This window comes from Pristis pectinata, chromosome 1 (genome assembly GCF_009764475.1).
Source record: "Pristis pectinata isolate sPriPec2 chromosome 1, sPriPec2.1.pri, whole genome shotgun sequence".
In the NCBI taxonomy this organism is placed as follows: Eukaryota; Metazoa; Chordata; class Chondrichthyes; order Rhinopristiformes; family Pristidae; genus Pristis; species Pristis pectinata.
This window is the reverse complement of record NC_067405.1, coordinates 29613358-29633164: the sequence shown is the minus strand read 5'-3', so window position 1 is coordinate 29633164 and position 19807 is coordinate 29613358. Positions and strand designations below refer to the sequence as shown.

The 19807-nt window shown below is 38.2% G+C and overlaps 1 protein-coding gene across 3 annotated transcripts in view; it reads right to left on the bottom strand.

The window, feature by feature from the left end:
- The window catches only part of nckap5l (NCK-associated protein 5-like), a 368519-nt gene that overhangs the window by 320226 nt on the left and 28486 nt on the right, over window positions 1–19807 (bottom strand). The window lies entirely within an intron of this gene.

Sequence of the window (19807 nt, the reverse complement as noted above, 5' to 3'; positions counted from 1 at the left end):
AATTTTAAAGGAGGGAGGAAATAGGTCAGAGTTTCAGGATAAATTTAGGTCTTAGACATGCAGAATAGCCTTCACTCAGAGGGTGGTAAACCTGTGGACTTTTTAATATATTGAAAAAGGAAATAGATTTTTGATGCTAAAGATTTCAAGGGGTGTGGGAAAGAAACCAGGAATATGAAATTGAGATTGAGTATCAGTCATAATCACATTGAATGACAGAACAGGTTCAAAGGGCTGAATGGTCTGCTCCTGCTCTTATTTATCTGTGTTTCGATGCAATGTATCACAATAATTCCTAAAGTATGCATTTCTAGTAAATGACAAAGTACTGCAAGAGGATTTGGGTACGAGTAAAAATGTATAACTGCAACTATATATATGCAACATGGAATACTTTGTGCAATTTTGGTTCTTTTAGCTAAAGAAATATTACATTTGTTTTAGAGAGTTCATCAGACTGGATCCTGGGATGGTGAGTGTGTCATGTGGAGAGACATTGAGCAGGCAAGGCCTCTTCTCTCTAAAGTTTAGAAGAACGAAAGGTAACCTCATAGGAACATATAATATTCTTAAAAGAGTGTTCAACAAGGGAGATGCAGGGAGGATGTTTTTCCCAGCTCAAGGAGTTTGAGACTAGGAGTCACAGTCTCAAAATAATTGGTAGTCCAATTAGGACTGAAGTAAGGTGAAATTCTTTTACTCAGTGGGTGGTGAATCTTTGCATTTCTCCATCCGAGAGCATGGTCATTGATATCTTGTTATTGATATCTTTTAAAAATGAGATCAATATATTTCTGGATAATAGAGGAATGAAGAGTCTTGGTGATAGTGCAGGAACACGGTGTTGTAGGTAGTAGATCAGCTGCAATCCTGATGAATAGTGGAGCAGACTCGAGGGGACGAATGGTTTCCTGCTGCTCCAAGTTCTTCTGTCTTTTTAAAAAATGAGATAGTTTGGTATAATGAAGTTGATTTATTCACTGCTTTTGTCTATAACCAGCTCACTGTCATCACATGACAATTGCACTGTGGAACAATTTCATAACTAAAATTCCTTGCCTAAAAATTCTATAGGCTATATGATCAAATGGAAGCAACTTACACACACACACATAGCACAGATAGTTAAAATGCAAATCACTGGCTCTCCTGAGTATGACACACCAAAACTTGGAAGATACTGGGTGAAGAGCAATGACATCAAATGACATGTACTGAATGATTGATGCCATCTCTGCAACAATGAACCAATGCTCTTCAGAAATAATAGAGCAGAACATACTGTTGGTAGGAGTGGCCTCAATGATCCCTAGTATACTTACTTATCTTTCAACTTCCTGATAAGTGTTATCTTGATCCTAAATGATGAGGGCCTTCATAACTTAACGCCATCATGTTGGATGGAGTGGGTAAGGAGGCTGCTGGGAAGGTAGTGCATGGCCCACCGACAAAACAGCTTTAAAAAACTGAGTGAGATGAGTCACACCTCTGATTTAGCCAAATATCAAAACTGTCAGGAACAGTGAATGTTCCTGACCATCAGAAACATTCAAAACCATCCAAGCTATTCTAAATCGATGAAATAATTTAAAGGAACATAAATTATACAACTTTAAAATAATCGAAAATATTAACCATTAATTCGAAGAAACAAGTGAACTAATCTCCTTCTCTTCAGGTGTTCCACCTCATTTCAATGAATTGACTTGCTGTTCCTGCCACAGATTGAACCTGGCACAGATTCAATGGGAAAATTCCCAGCATGGGCGCTGAGAGATTGTAAGAAGTTCACACTCCTCTGCTGGATTCCATGAGGAGCTCATTTTCACAGTGCAATCAGCAAAACCCCAGCAGCCAGCAGGCTAGAACTTCCATGTGCGCACAGAACTCCTGAATGTGGTGGTACTTGTGCAGAGAGATAGCAACAGAGAGGGAGTAAGTGCAAGCTTATGTATACCACCAAAACTTGGCATTTCCCAAGTTTTGGTGGTATACATAAGCTTGCACTTAGTGGGAGGACAAAAGCCAGTTCCAATCATGAGTATCAAGGATGTTGAGGAGTCCACTACTGAAAATATCAATGGAATCTTTGCAATGTACCAAATGTTAACATGTGTCCCAGGTATCACCCTAGCTTACTGGGGGAGAAAATGCTCAACAACTATGATATTTGCAGCAGGTTGTCATCTCCAATGTCAGTGATGTTCAATCATCTGTCAAAGAAGTGGGTGACCATTCTGGCACGGACTCTGTCATCTATTCATCTCAGGCTTACTAACTGCAGTGGCAATTTTGTTAAAATCCACTATTTTAAGAGCTTCCCAGAGTAGAAGTCACATGGTGTTTCATGTATGACCTTTTATATATCTTGTGGTCACTGTGTGTAACCACTCTAAAGGTCCATGATTCGCTTTGCTTACATGCATGACTTTTGCACATTTTGAGGATTAGGAAATCCTACCCCTGTCCCACAGCCTGAGTGAAAATTGTCAGAGTTCCATTACACAGCCAGATTTTATCATTGAGCCGGAAGGGCCTGTTACCACGCTGTAAATAAAATTTAAAACTTTAAATTTATTGATAAAGTTATGGAAAATCTATGATGCATGAAGGCATTTGGCTCATTGTGTTAAGTTTGTTGTGTCAAGGGAAAGCCACGTAACTTAACTTACCATTGAACACTTAATATTGTAATATTTCATTCGAACTTAGAACAAGGCTATTCAGCCCATTGAGTCTATGCTGGCTCTCAGAGAAATCCCACCAGTCCCATTCTGCCGCATATTTCCTGTAACCTTTTCTCCCTTATATGCCTATTAACCACCCTCTGATTCTCCTACTACCCACCTACACTTGGTACAATTTACAGCAGCAATTAACCTACCATGAGGTCACAGGGCAAAAGTGTTAATTCCACACTGATGGCACCAGAGGTCAGCATCAAACCTGGATCACTGAAGCAGTGAGGCAGCAACACTACCTGCTACCCAATATGCTGCCCACTTGATCCACATCCCTGCATGTCACGGTTCTTCAAGTGCACATCTTTCAAATGTGGAAAGGGATTCTATCTCTATTATCCTTCCAGGAAGTGAATTCAAAGCTCTGCCACCTAGGGGTGAAAAAAAGTCTCCTAATTTTTCCTCTAATCCTTCTGCCAATCACTTTAAATCTATGCCCCCTAATTTTTGGCTTTTGGTCTAAGGAAAACAGATCTTTCCTATTTACTCAATCTAGGCCTCACATAATTTTATACACCTCAATCAAGTCTCACCTTAGCCTCCTCGTTCCAAGAAAACAACCTTAGCCTATCCAAACTTTCTTCATAACCAAAACTTTCCAGACCCGATATCCTCTCCAGCACTTTAACATCATTCTGCTATGTGGTGACCATATTGCACAAAATATTCAAGCTGTAGCCCTAAAGGGTTCTACATAATTCTAGCTTCACCTCCCTGTTCTTTATCTTCTATACCACGTCTAAGGATCTGTGGGTATACAGTCTCAGGTTCCTCTGCTTCTTCCCCATCCAATGTATATTCCCTTGCCTTATTACATCTCCCCAAATGCATTATCTCATGGTGCTCCATACACTTCGTAATTTCTAGACTCTTATATATTTTGCATTGATCAATATATACTATTCACTAGCAGTTAAAAGCCATCTTATAAATTATTTGTGTCACCCATGTGAAATCAAGTTTCCCTCGCACATTATTGCCAGATATTTTTTTCCACTTTCCTTTTAAGAAAATTGATTGCAATGTATGCCATGTCATTCTCCATCACTTTAAGATAAAATAAAATATCATTGCATATGAGTAAAGCCACTTGTATTTTATTCCGAGAGGGGAATGAATGGATTCTCAAACTGACAGTAATCAGGAAACATTGTTAATGCTAATATTTTTGTGCAATATAACTTGGCCAGCAATAAATGTTAGGCTAGTGGCAAATTGCAACAGGAAACCCCATTAACCCATCCTGGAGAGAATGCTGGGCATAAAAATTGAAATGATTCTGACAGGCAAGATAAGACTAAGTCTAAATAACTTAATTATTCCAATACCTAGCTGGTAAATATTTCACGTGCTTTATATTTTCTGATAAATGCAGCTAAGCTTCCTTCCATTGTGAAGTAGCATGTTAGCAGTCTCTTTCAATACTATTACACCAGTGAACCTACTTTATGGAAAAGGTAAAACTCGATCTTGCTTACGACTCAGGAGACCATTGCCACTCTTGGAGCCGAAAGGGCAAAAAATGAAAGTTTGTCAGTTTTATAACAACATACTGAAATTTGTTAGTTACCATCATGACAGGAAGACTGTAAAATTAATGAGCTGAGCAGTCATCTGGCATCATTGTTAGAAACTACACTATTTTTAGCTAATATGAAAATCTGCTTTAAAATGCTTCTCAAGTCCAACTTCAGGCCAACATATCCCACTATGAAATTTCCATTGCAACACGAAACACTCATTCATGTGGCTTCTCACAGTGATATTGCCAGTTTAACTACTACTAAATACTAACTTCAAACATTTTTAGCTGATGATGGGCCTAAATTAAAATAGTTTAAACTTACTTTGTTTTGAAGTTAGTGCTAACAGAGAGAATACTTTGCTCATCAGTTTCAGAGAGATTCAGATCCAGGAGATGGAAGTTAGGAATGAAAAATCCCTAATCTACTGTCTTTACTCATGAAACATTTTAGTCATTTCCCAGTAAAGTATATGGATGATGTATCCCCACAAAACGTCAAGATTACAATCAATTGTTCATTTCAAAATGATGAATGGGAAGGCCATAAGAAAATGATAAAGGAGCCATATTTTAGTTTTTTGAAAGCTGTGAAAAGCCAATAATAAAGTTAGGGCTTGAACAGCAATAAAGATTGTGATAAAATGGTATCATCATTCTTGTACTTAATGGCAAACTGTGGTGCAACTCATTGATGTACTTACCTGCAGCACAGAAAATGGTTATTTGGTTAATGTCAGTATGAGCCTCTCCTATCCTTCTCATTTCACCATAATTGAAATTGTGATATTGGATTCTGCTACTTCCCACAATAACACCTTCCACATTGCAATCATTCTTTGGGCAAAATGATAAATCTAGCAAAGGGATTTGGAATAATCTAATCACTATTTTGTATTTAAGACCCCTTGATTCAGTCCCACCAACTTGGGAACATTTTCCCTGCAACTACTCTCTCAAACCCACACTATCTTAAAAATCTCAGGCTTCCTTTGCTATTCAGTGAGATCATAAATTGTCTGGAGTCTAATTCAAATAATCAGTTTTTCCCCACATCCCTAAATTCCTTTGGTTAACAAAAATCCATCAATCTCAAATGAACAATTGACTTAGCAACTACTTTTCTTGCTGAGATTTCCAAACTTTTATCACTCTGTGGTGCAGTGGTGCTTGCTAAATTCATTCCTGAAACTCTAATTTTTAAATTGCACCCACTAATTCAAACATTCCTGACAAATTCTCAGTACAGGTGAAAAAATATTCACAAGCCTGATAATTTCTCTTTAGCCACTGTGACCTTTTATTCTAAAATGCAGAAACCAGAAATATTTACTGTATTCCAATTGTGGTCTAAGAGAAATTCTTTACAAGTTCAACACAACATCTATGTTTTTCCAACTCTTATCTTCTAAAAAATATGCACTCCAGTATTTGGCTTGCCTAATTTATCAATGACATAGGGACTGTGACACTTTTAGTAATTTGTTTCATCTGTATTGAATTCCCTTTGGTCCTCTAGTCCATTATTCACCAAGCAGTATGTGGCCTTCTAATCCTTCCTACCAAAATCCACTACTCCTGAATACAGTTCTGATCACCACATTTCAACAAAGATGTGGTTATACTAGAGACGATGCCGAAGAGCCTTATGAAGTTGTTGCCAAGAATGGAAAATGCTGGCATAGCTTTCTTTGGAATAAAGGAGGCTGAGGGAGACTTAAATGAGGTGTATAAAATTATCAGAGTTTAGACAGAGTAAAAAGGAAAGATCTATTTCCTTTAACATATAGAACATAGAACAGTACAGCACAATACAGGCCCTTCGGACAACAATGTTGTGCCGACCTTTAAACCTGGCCTAAGACTATCTAACCCCTTCCCCCCACATAACCATCTATTTTAAATTCATTCATATGCTTAACTAGTAATCTCTTGAATTTGACCAATGTACCTGCCTCCACCACCACCACCCCAGGCAGCGCATTCCATGCCCCAACCACTCTCTGGGTAAAAAACCTTCCTCTGATATCTCCCTTGAACTTCCCACCCATTACTTAAAAGCCATGCCCTCTTGTATTGAGCGTTGGTGCTGTGGGAAAGAGGCACTGGTTGTCCACTTTATCTATTCCTCTCAATATTTTGTACACATCTATCACGTCTCCTCTCATCCTCCTTCTCTCCAAAGAATAAAGCCCTAGCTCCCTTAGTCTCTCCTCATAATGCATACTCTCTAAACCAGGCAGCGTATTGGTAAATCTCCTCTGCACCCTTTCCAATGCTTCCACATCCTTCCTATAATGAGACGACCAGAACTGGACACAGTACTCTAAGTGTGGTCTAACCAGAGTTTTATAGAGCTGCATCATTACCTTGTGGCTCTTAAACTCAATCCCTCGACCTATGAAAGCTAACACCCCATAAGCTTTCATAACTACCCTATCCACCTGTGAGGCAACTTTCAGGGATCTGTGGATATGAACCCCCAGATCTCTCTGCTCCTCCACACTACCAAGAATCCTGCCATTAACTTTGTACTCTGCCTTGGAGTTTGTCCTTCCAGAGTGTACCACCTCACACTTCTCCGGATTGAACTCCATCTGCCACTTGTCAGCCCAGCTCTGCATCCTATCAATGTCCCTCTGTAATCTTCGACAATCCTCTACACTATCCACAACACCATCAACCTTTGTGTCATCCACAAACTTGCCAACCCACCCTTCCACCCCCTCACCCAAGTCATTAATAAATATCACGAAAAGTAGAGGTCCCAGAACCGATCCTTGTTGGACACCGCTAGTCACAGCCCTCCAATATGAATGCATTCCCTCCACCACAACCCTCTGCTTTCTACAGGCAAGCCAATTCTGAATCCACATGGCCAAGCTTCCCTGCATCCCATGCCCTCTGACCTTCTGAAGAAGCCTACCATGTGGAACCTTGTCAAATGCCTTACTAAAATCCATGTAGACCACATCTACTGCACTACCCTCATCAATCTGTCTGGTCCCCTCCTCAAAGAACACTATCAGGCTTGCGAGACATGATCTGCCCTTCACAAAGCCATGCTGGCTGTCCCTGATCAGATCATGATTCTCTAAATGCCCATAGATCCTATCTCTAAGAACCCTTTCCAACAGCTTGCCCGCCATAGACGTAAGGCTCATTGGTCTATAATTCCCTGGACTATCCCTACTACCTTTTTTGAATAAGGGGACAACATTTGCCATCCTCCAGTACCATTCCCATGAACAACGGGGACTCAAGGATCCTAGTCAAAGACTCAGCAATCTCCTCCCTCACCTCGCAGAGCAGCCTGGAGAATATTCCATCAGGCCCGGGGGACTTATCTTTCCTAATATTTTCTAACAGCTCCAACACATCCTCTCTTGATATCAACATGCTCTAGAACATTAACTTTACCAACACTGTCCAGGAGATTCAAAAAATCAAGGGCACAGATTTAATATATTTGGTAGAAGGATTAGAGAGGAGATGAGGAAAATGTGGCAGGAACAGACAACCTCATCACTTTTAAGTGTACTTGAAGAGCTGTGACCTACAGGGCTACAGACCTAGTCAGCATTGGTGGGTCCAGGCTGTGTAGCACTTCTTGAAACAGCACAGATTTAATGGGCTGAAGAGCCTCTTCATAAAATTTCCATGATTCATTCTGTGTACACTGAAATTCATTTGCAAATTAGATACCTATTCTGGAAGCTTATTAATACCTTCTTGTTTTTGCTAGATTCTTCCTCTGCATTCATTGCAAATTAACAGTGGTGTCTGCAAACTTTGTAATTATGCCTCCACTTACAGAGTCCAAATCAATAATGCAAATTCTGAGCAACAGTGACCTCAGAACCATTCCCAACTGATCACTAGTGTGAGTACTTATTCCAGTTGCCAACTTTGTGTTTTATGTTTAGTAGTCAGCTTATTTTCCATTCTGTTGCCGGTCCCCTGGCTCCTTATCCTCTAATCTTAAAAGTGAGTCTGCTACGCATACCTCATTGAAGACCTTTTGAAAACTCAATTATATTACATTTACTACATGAATTATGTCCAACCTTTGCTTCTTCTTCCAAAAAAATCATTAACATTGGTGAAGCAAGACCTTCCCTTTTAAAATCCACATTAACTATTACATTGCTGGACATATTTTTACTCTATACATGCATCAGGTGAGATGAGGAACAGGCAGGAAAGTGGAGCTACAGCAAGATCAGATCAGCCATGTTGTTATTGAATGACAGAGCAGGCATGGGGTGGGGGGGGGGGGAGGAGGAGGGGTTCACATGGCCTACTTCTACTACTAGTTCCTATATTCTTACATTCCTAAATTTTCCATTTCTGGATGTTTTATTTGTCAGGATTTAATTGGTCCAGAATGTGTGTTGCAGTCCAATGCACCAGGCCAATATTAGTCTGGTGCCCATCTCCACAGGTAGCCTTCATTATAAAGTGCAATTGGCTTAAACTTGTTTAAGACACCACCAATATCCAAAGATAATGAATTTGGAAGCAGTCTAACCACACACATAAATATATTTGTCTCAGGCACACCTTTTTATGCTTGAAGCAGAGGCTCAAAGCATTTCAATTTCTAGCTTCAGTGCTGCTTAAGACACTTCCAGTGAAAAGTTGACAAGCCTTTGAACATTCAATTTATCTGAGTCAGTAACTACATCACAGCTCCCGCTTTTTTTACATTGGGCATATTGATGCCGTTGCAACTTGCAGCAAGCAGTGGATACCCAGCCAAGGAATCTTAAAGGATTACTTTGAAGGAAAAAAAAGTTCTCAACTTCCAAAGAACATCACGGCAGCTGTGCAAAAGTATCTGATAGCAGCAATCCTGGAGCTCCTGGGTAAGCTGTAGCTGGAGAGAGCTGGTCCTGGGTTAGCTGTGGCAAGGAGTCAGGCACCCTCCCTATTGCATGCTCAATAATCCAATAAGGCATAATCATAGGAGCTCAAGAGGTCCCAGGGACCATTGGGAGTAGCGGGTCTGCTCTCGTGTGTTTAAATGTATACAAAAAGTTTCAATTATTTTCATTTTCTTTGCTTTCTTAAATAATGTAATTATGAAAGGGTCACCAAGAACCATGAAAGGACTTAATAGGAACCATATCTTAACAAAATGCCGACAGTGGATGCAAAGCATGAGTTTGAACAAAGTAGATGGTATATTTGACATGTTCTTAGTCTTATTAATTGATGTCTATCGCCTCACAAATGATTAGCACAGATTGCTAACGTAGACACCTGCCTCGAATAAGTACAGATGCAGATCTGCACTAGAGGTCAAAAGCTTAAAGTTCCATGTGACTATATGCTCCTGTACCCATTTGCCCTTCTTTGTGTTCTGGTTTCTCCTAATGACTGACTTAGCCCTACGACTGGATGTTCTTGTATTGCTCAACTCTCTTCTAACTCCGGCTAATCATGATCCATGTGCCTTGTTTGTGTTGCAAGAGACCTAAATACAATGATTTACAGTTTGTGTACAATGAGATACAGACTGGACAATTACATGGTGAGTCATTAGGACATAGGAACATGAGCATCAGCAGCTGCCTTACTGTAAAGTGCATCAAATCCTTCATTCACAAAAAAAAGTGCATGAGAAAAAATTTATTGATGTCAGTCACAAAAATTTCAGAAAAGCAATGCTGCAGCCTTCTGGGTGAGGGAGTTGCAGATTTTGACCACTCAGTACTGAGAATGTTTCCTGATTTCAGTGCTAAATTGGCTTGATGTAATTAGAAGATTGCTCCCAGTTTTCTAACAGGTATAACAGCTTCTCTAAACCTATGCTATTGAATCTTGTTATCATTTTAAAGGCCTTTGATGAACCTTTGAAGAGATGACCCTTCAAACCTCCAAAGTCAAGGAAAATCAAACATTTCCATGGCAAGTATTGTATAGACCATTCTTAAAGAAGATCCTGTATTAAACGTTTTTATATCGTATAGGTTGAACCTCTGCATGTTTATACTTCCTACCTACAATAACAGCTGAGCATGGTTTAATGCTGCAAATAAGAATACTGTTCATTTGTTGCAAAATGTCTTAACACTGAAATCGAAGTGCAGGGATGAATGTTAAATTATATTAAATGCATCTTTATACATTGTTCCTGTTTTTATTTTAAGGGTTTATTACAAATATTTAGATCCCAATAAGTGCAAATGTATTATTATGCACCAATGAAGACAAAAGGCTGCATCCAAATGCTGCCTCGGATACAAGGTCCACATATTTTTGATTACTAAACATGCACCTGGGGATATTTTCTGAACTACATAAGTGTAACATTTGCAAGCATCACAAGACTTAGTAGTTCTGTGATACCAAACATTTTTTTTTAAAAACTGCATATTGGAATCTGCGTGTTCTTTGCTCAAGTGATGCCAGCTATTGGTAAAAATTACTTTCATGGTTGTGGTCATTTCATCACGTGTTTAGGCATTGCAATTTAAATGATGTTATTTCTCAGTTCAGACATAATGTAGTTAATTAGTGCAATATAAAAGTGGATTTTGTTAATAGTTTAAAGCATATTCAGCAAAATTACTAAAGAACACAAACACATCTTATTTTAGCTTCTGCAGTTTAGCTATTTATAAACATGTGAAATGGAGTATTGCCAGTTAATGATATAATGGACTCAAACCCATATTTTCAATATTGGGGATTTGGTCAAAGGCAGCTCCGTTCAAAACATGGGCTGCCTCTCTTTGATGGCAGGTAAAAAGTCAAAGCTATATTTACAGATTTAAGTTGTTAAAATTCAGCTGCACGTGAGTGAAAACAAAGGATACTCTTAATTTTAGTGCAGTTAGCTTTTAGAAGACAAATGGTGGACAATGGTGGAGCAGTGATGGCTGACTGAAACTGCTTTTATATTGCTGAATGGGCCTCAAGAGAGCTTCTGAAGCATGCCCTTATATGTTTACTGTCAAGTAGTGCAGCTGGTCACAACGTTAATATTGTACGCATGTGCAGACCAGCTGTAAAAGCTTCGTCAGTGCCATGAGGTCACTAAAGGGTTCACATTACGAAAAGAATAACACATTTACAGGGCCAGAGAAAGCTGGCAGGAGTTAAGGTCCAGAACGGAATGTTTAGCACCACTGTCCTCCCATCCATGGAAAGAGGTCACAAAAGAAAGCTGTCCCAGGAGATCATCCATCAGATGATGATGTGATGTGAACACTGAACAATTTTTATACCAGAAGGTTTTTCCACTCACTGAGAGCCACATTTTATATGGTGATGCATGAAGAAATGCATCCCAGAGTAACTGGAAGAGAAGCCCAGCCAAGCCAATGCCCCAACAACCATTTTTGTGAATCTTGGCAGACCCCACTGGGAATAGCTGGGATCACCTCCCTGGCCAGGATCAGAAGAGAGGCAGTGTCAAATTGCACCACCTGCTGCAGGAACATCTCCAGCTACTGCCCACTATAGATTTGCACATATGTATGGACAATAAGACAGAATAGAAATACTGGACATTTGGATAGCACTTTGTACAACTTAGCCAACATCCTAACGTGACTTACAACCAATGACATCAGCTGTGGCCTGAAAATTAATTGAATCTTTTTGGAGCTACGTTGCAATCCTGAACCATACGATAACGCTCTGGTGAGCATTTCACACACAAAACCTCTCCTACTTTGGAAGCCATAACAGTATTTCCCTTATTCACTGTAAGAATCGTATAGATACTTTATTGATGAAATAATTTGCAGAGTTAGTGAATATCCTCACATTTTCTCTTCTTTTCAATCCCCACATTCTGGAACACTCTGTTCCCTAACCATGTCACATCTCCAGCCACAGTTACTCGGGTGAAACAATTGTTATAGGCGTGACAGCATTAAAGGAATCACAGTCCAGCATTACGTAAAATGCATACATTACATCTCCATCCTTCAATAAAGAAAGACAACAAAGAAAAGAAAGCAACTCATCTAAACAGCCATCCAATCAAATTGTGCTTTACCTTGGCACAAAGTCTTCCAGATGCTTGGGTCAACAGAACACCTCACAAAGACTTTGCACCACAAAGGCATTATCTATCAGAAAAGGGCATTACTCTTAAATTATAAAATGTGAAAAGATATTTTAAAAATGTGAACAACTCAATTTGTTCACAATCAGTTGTGTTTTTATATTCAGATTTTTGAATTAATCAGAAGCTGTTATTTTCATTCAAAGGATAGTAAAGAGACACAAGGAAGACCCTATTGGTCAATACAAAACACAAACCATCCATTTTAGTCAAGTAACTACCACATATCATCCAAATCCCTTCCCATAGAGTAACTTTTGTGGTGATGGTTGCCATTTTGTTTCCTTAAAAAACAGAAATTTAAAACTGGAATTTTGCAAAAATATTTCTTCAACTTATCTATTATATTGTCTCGTTGAAGATCTGTTCAATGAGTTGTTTCCAGGCCACTTATAGGGGCCAAAAATAGTTCTGCTTCCCAGTTTTGCCTGTTCTGCCTACCCTGATCTGGTCGTATGGAGTAAGCTTCTCTGCAGCAGAAACTTCAAGCTACAACCAATTCAATGTCAATGTTTTTAAAATTAACAGTAATTGAAAATAAAAGAAAAACTTCAGGGGCTGGAAATCTGAAATAAAAACAAGAAGTACTGGAAATACTCAGCAGGGCAGGCAGTATTCCATGGAGATCTAATGTTCCAGGTAAAGGCCCTTAATCAGTTCTTCCAGTACTTTATGTTTTTCCATTTAAAATAAAGCACTGTTTGAAAGATTGCAGGTCTTGAAGCCTCCAGGTCAGAGTTAGAGACAGTTAGACAGTAAGATGTAACCATCTGTTGAATTGTCTAATATTTATAAACTTCAGATGCTGATGAGAAAAACTCTGTTACCATTGGTCTGATCCTTCCAAGGAATACCTTGTCACAAACATCCATACACTCAAAACAGGGTACACAGGCTTCTTAAAAAAATGACTGGTTGACATCAGACTTCAATGCATATATTTTATGGGAGTATTCTTTGGACCTCATTTTGGAGATACATATTCTCTCGATATTATGAACTAAGATTTGAAGATTTTTTAGGCTGTCACCCAAAAAGATGTGTTAGGTGTTCAACCACTGTCTTTGTTTTTATTTGTAGTTGTTGCTTTGAGTATTGGTGCTGCAGATTTGTGCAGAAATTATTGAGTTGGGGACAGTTGCTCAGAGCAGTTTACCCTTGCTTAGCTCAACCTAGAATGGTGAGAGGCCTAGGAACTGGATACTGCCATAAACATAACTTAAAAACAAAATCTTGTGACATTAGAATAAACAGAGTGTTCCTCTTGGCTTCACTACACTCATCATGACTGCTGATGACCATAATTTCCCACTCATTCTGCTGTGAATGCAGATGGGAGAAATGCATGAAAGGCAGCAGCAGCTTGGCTAGTTTTCTTATATAAGCAAAACCAGAGGCCCAATTCCAGTCTAACCTGTTTGAGGATTGTGGCTGCAATACTTCCTTCTCATCCAAACCTTGGCACCAATTAACTTTAACTTTGTGATTGCCTTCCTTTCTGATTCCCAAGGATCAGCTGTTCCCAATTTTACTTCATTAACATTGGTGATTTACAATAAATCCAATAGATTTTTATATTAAGGTATTAGAAACAAAAATAACAACTTAAATGTACTCATTGCATTCAAATTTCATCATTCTGTTTAACTAATCCAGAATCATAAATCCAAACAATAATCCCCCAGATTTTGCTTTCAAAGGATAAATCCCTTTTGATCATCATAAATGGACCTGTTTAGAATATCTTTCCTGTCACTATGATGCCGAGACAAGGAAACCTCTGAATTTTAACCCATTCTATCAATAGGCAAGTTATCTGCTTGTCAAAGCATGAATATGAATAAATTATATAAAACAGTTAACTCTAAGATAATCATCCTTCATATGCATTCCCCGATTTGATATCTTAGGCTTTAATTGTTCAAAGTTTTACTGAAGCTGGATGATGAGGTATTTGCATCTTTGAGCATACCTGAATAGAAATGAAATCACAGAGCCAAACAGAAGGAAAGGGACAGAATATATTCCATTTTTCTAAGTCAACAGCAGTTCCTTTCTAACTGCCTTGCATTCTTGGTTATCTTCCTTCTATGCATAATTCTACTCTTCAGTTGCTTCAGAAGGTTCCACCATGTATCCTTACAACATCCTTAAGTGTCAAAAGAGTTACAGAGACTTTCGATGCTTACAGAATACCTTTGTAAGCATTTTTCAAAAGTCCAACATGTCTTGGGGATTACTTGTTCCAATATCTGTAAAACCCAATTGTTTACTAGAGATTTAGCAACAAGGAAAATCTTGAAAGAATTCATTTCTAGCTCCAAAGGATAAAATTAAAAATCCTGAAATATTACTGTTACTATTAAAGATGTTAGAGATCATACAGGAACAGTCAAATTCAGCATCTTTGCCATATGGCTATTACAATTTAGAGTGGAAGAGAGAGGAGAAATTTCACTTCCAGTGCCACAAGCACAGCCCTCCTTCATCAGGAACATGTTTGGGTGGGTCAAAGCTCTGCCTCAAAAATGCTTCCTAAAATCTGAGTACACAGGACAGAAGCTCAGGTATCTGGGTTTGCAGAATTTAACCACATTTTCATTGAATGGGACAAGTCAATCAGAAAAGGGCCAGCTGTTTCTTTTTCATTGCATATTTATTAAATACTAAAATTCATTGCAATATTAAGTAAATGACAGAACAGCAAGATGCTTTTTTAAAATTCCCAAAAAAAGGAAGAACCAACTTCTATTTTTAAAAACAAATAAATGAGAAAGGAAGCGTAGCACATCTGTGTTTCTATAGAAGGATGTACTAACCTCTGCCATTTCCTGGATGCTCATGGTAGTTTAACCCAATAGTGGTTCTCTAGCAACCGAAATTAGGCATCCAGAAATTTAATTTTTGCCTTCCTAGTTAGAAACTGGGAATCAAAGCTCAGTCAGGTAACCACAGGACAATTATTGTAGCATCTGTGACGAGGAAAATTTTGAATTTTTTGGATCACATTTACTAAATTTATGCAAGAGAATAGCTAGAAACAGTAACCATGGATGTTAGAGAAGGATTTTCTTGAAAAACCTTTGGATATGATGGGAAATACACTGTGTACATAAAATCAAAGGCATAAACAAAGTATTACAAAAAAGGTGTTGCAGAAGATAAAAGATCTGGTATTCAATGGAATGGAGTGAAATGGATTATACATCAGTTGGAAACGAACATATACAAAAACATAGCAATCAGGGATGGAAAGGCTGAAGTGTCTTACTTGATTGTGTGCAAGATAGGCCTTCTGCAGCCAGGCAAGTACTGGAGGCTTACAGGCCAGCAAGAACTATCTACAAATGGAAGTCAATGATGCGAGGAGTGTTATTGTTTGGTTATAAAAGCAGGATAATTACAACAACAATGTATTTATGTAGTATTATTAAAATGTATCAAAACATTCCTAGATGTGACATCAGAAGTGATGTTCAATAAAGTTTGACTCTGAAGCACACGAAGAGATATTAGTGTAAAATGGCAAAAAGCTTGATCAAAGTGCAAAGGTTTATGGACTGCCCTAAAGGAGGAAGGAGAGATAGAGAAGGCTAAGAAGATTTGGAGAGAGTATTCCACAGTTCAGGGCATTTTAAGCAGAAGACACACCATCAATGCTGGAGCAATTTAATAAAGGGATATTTTAGAGGATTAAATTGAAGGAATACAGGTATCTCTGAGAGTGCATGAGATTACTAAAAGAGGGATGGGGAGGTTATGCTTTGAATTGATGAAAGCTGGAAGGTATTCATCAGTTATGTTGGTTTGGTGGAGCAGCATAGGTATCTGAAAATCACTGGCCTCTGTTTTAATGACAAATTTGTGAAGAGGTCCTTGCACCTTGTTGGCTTTGAGAATAAAGGAGACTGGAAAAAAAGAGATGCTTGGAAATTAGAACACAGGACATAGAACACTACGGCACAATACAGGCCCTTTGACCCACAATGTTGTGCCGACAAGTGTGGAATTGTGGATAACAAAATTGGGATTATATTAGATATGAAATTGGTGTATTTAGCAAAGGGGAGTTGATAGCTCTTGATGTCAATGCGATATATCTGGTGGCAGATGGCACAAGCAACTCTGCACCTAGACTAAGTGAAGCTGCACCACACCAAAGAAGGATGACAGAGGGTGACTTTTTTTCCCTCTGTAGTATCAAAGGTGGAGGTGGAGTTGAGGGAGGGATCGGGCAGACCCTTGGACATCTGTTAATGTTTTGTACATCACATTCTGTAATTCCACCAATTACAAATAGGACAAGTGTCTGAGTAATCTGAATTCCATTTTGTATTAGATGGGAGTCTCAAATTTTACCACCATTTTTACTAGTTTCCACTAAAATTTCCTGATTTAATTTCAGGTAACATTTGAGGGGGGGGGGAGATTGCAAAAGTTTATTAGGAGTTCAAGATAACTTACCAATACTTATAGCCAAAGACAGGAGGAATTAGCAAAGAATTTCCTTGTCTTGGTTCTGACTCCCAGGTTGCATATATCTTAAATGGGGAATGCAGCAAATTTCTGGAAATGACGGGGATCTGTTGCAGCCTTGTTTTAAGAGAGGACTTCTGTTACTTTCCTGCTGGGAGATTAGAAAATGCCCTGCAGATTTTCAAACCCAGATTTTTTTTAAATCAAAGGCCAGCTTGCTTATTGAAATGAAAGCTTGGTCCCTTTAAGAAGCAGAAAATATTGATTTGATCACTGATGTAATAAACTCTAAAGGAAGAGCAAGGATATGGTACATGTTTCACAGAACTACTAACTATAAGTGTGAGTTATTTTCTAAAATTCTTCTATGCCAACCTACTAAGTTTCAGCTCAATGGAAGGGACAGAGGCTAACTTTTCCTGCACTAAAGGGCAGTTGTAAATCTCACAAGGGGCTGCTTGTAAATCTGCCAAGTTACCAGTCCTTGCAAAACTGGAATTTCTCCTGCTGATTTGGAAACATTAGCATCAGTGCAAGTTTCTATGATCTATTCAACACAAAGCTCAATAGTACTGATGCTACTGACATGTTAATGAAGCAATTAATGTTTAACGACAAGCTGTTATCCTAAAAAAGTGACCTTAGTCATACAATTGAGGACATGAATGTGGTGACTAGCACAAATTGTATCCAGATTCTGATGATACACATAATTATTAGTTCAAATATTTATCAATTAACATGATAATATAAAATCTTTTTTGCTATACATTTGTGCTACAGCAGATGTAACATCGTCTGCAGATATTGCATCTGTAACTGATTTTTCCAATTGTCTTAAGTGAGGCCCTCTGCAGACTGGGAAAATGCAGGCCACTGACCAGGCAGACTAAAGGCACCAGAAGGGAAACTACATTACATTAAATGGCCTTTTCACTGTAGAAGCAATTCAATTTGGCTGTAGATTGACAACACAATGAAGGTCAGCTTTTACTGCCTGCACAGTGGAAGGGAAATCTGGCCCTAGCTTTTACATTGTGCTGAAATTTAGTGGAAAGTCAGAATACAAGTACTTAAAGGATCAGCGATACTTATTGTTCTCAAGGAGTATTAATAAATCTGAACTAGTCTTTATAATTTTTTTATATATGTGATCCATCTTTACATTCTGTCAACAAAATTGGAAAATAAAAGAATCATTCATTTTGTTCATTGAAGATTATTTGTTCCAGTGAATTCTTATTTCTCAATTCTAACATGGCAATAATGACCAAATCTTCACCTTACTTTAAGTAGTAGCAGATTTGGAAAGATTTGATGAAAACATACAAGAGGAGCTACCGTTCAAAATCCCACATAATTGTTAGGTTACTTCATGCATAATTGCCCTCTATGAATGTGCACAGTTGTTATTTATATTTATTTGTACTTTAGGAATACATATATCCAGAACTGTTTATTCAGTTCTATTTGTGGATTAGACCCTAGTGCATTGTGCAAACAATATGAAAGACAATAAATGCACTTGCAAATTTTACAATGATTGATCATTTTAAGCTTGTAACATTTACAATGTACATTATCTCACCATGCATGACTACACTTGATGGAACAAGCAAAAATAATGATTGACACCCTGGCACATTGTATACTTTCTCACGCATTGAAAATGTGTCAAAAACTGAAAAGATCTCCCTGCTGTCCCTCTTACACTGAGATAGGGACTTGCTTTTGCCCATCCATTGGTTTAAAAGAAAAATCTACATATGCCACATCTTTGTGGGAGACACTTTTGCAACACCAGAGCTATCCAGATTAAATGCATACTTCTAATATTAGGCAGGAGGTGCAGTTGTGCGTGAATAGTTCCTCTGTCACAGTAGTATGAACCCATATTCATAAACCCTGAAAGCATTAAAAATCAATTACCAACTGATGGCATAATCGTTTACCCCTTCATTGTAACCATAAAGGCAGGCCTGCTATAGACCAAAGCAACAGAAGCAAGCTGATTGCATATTTTGACAAATTAGATGATTAACTGAAGACATCAAGCTCAGGCCCACTGCATCTCTATAGATCTTTATAAGGGGAGGGGAAAAGAATTGTTGTTGAAATGGATACATGTCCAGGGAGATGCTAGTCCATAGGGACTTTAAAAGGAGCTGCAACAGCAGGGACACTTTTAGCACTGAATCAAACAGTGGTCAGGCTATAGGCATTGATTAGTGTCATAGTTAATAACAACTGTGATGTTTCAGTCTCTTTTAAAACTCAGAAACCTAATATTGAATGACCCAAATATGCAACATCACACCATTGGTGGATAAAAAAAATGGAAACAGAATACTGAACAGAAAATGGAAAATAGTCTTGCATTGTGTGTAGCACATTTAAATCAAAACCAATTCTTCTAAATGAAAAGGAAATTTGCAGAGTAAATTTAAGTACTATTAAGATATTTAAACTGTAGTACATGCTTTCCCTATTCTCCGATACTGAACTAGGCCTTTGTCTATTGAGTCAGTAAGGAATGGCTGAAGATTCAAAAATCCAAATGCTTTCCCTTCCAAGTAAAATGTATTGCTAGTGTAATAAATGAAAGGATTATTATTATACAAGTTTAACCCTTCTCAAATGTGTTTCAACAGTAGCCATCTGCAATGGGGTTCAACTTCCATCCTGCCCTCAAAGTATAATTAGAAATTTGGAACTAAAAAAAGGCCAATATTTTCAGGTGCAATTGCACGAAAACTATATCCAGAAACAAGCAAGGTATTTGGTTTGAAAACTAAAGCCACAGATGAACTGTTGAGTTTGGTAACATAACAGCAAGGAAAGCAATGGCACAAAGTGCAGCATTTCCTTGGAATGGACAAAGGAAAGTCATCCATCACAAATAAAAAGGCTCCTTTAAATTTGAGGTGTTTTCAGAATAGAATATAGGATTCCATTAGTTGCAACAAAACAAAGCTGAATGAATCT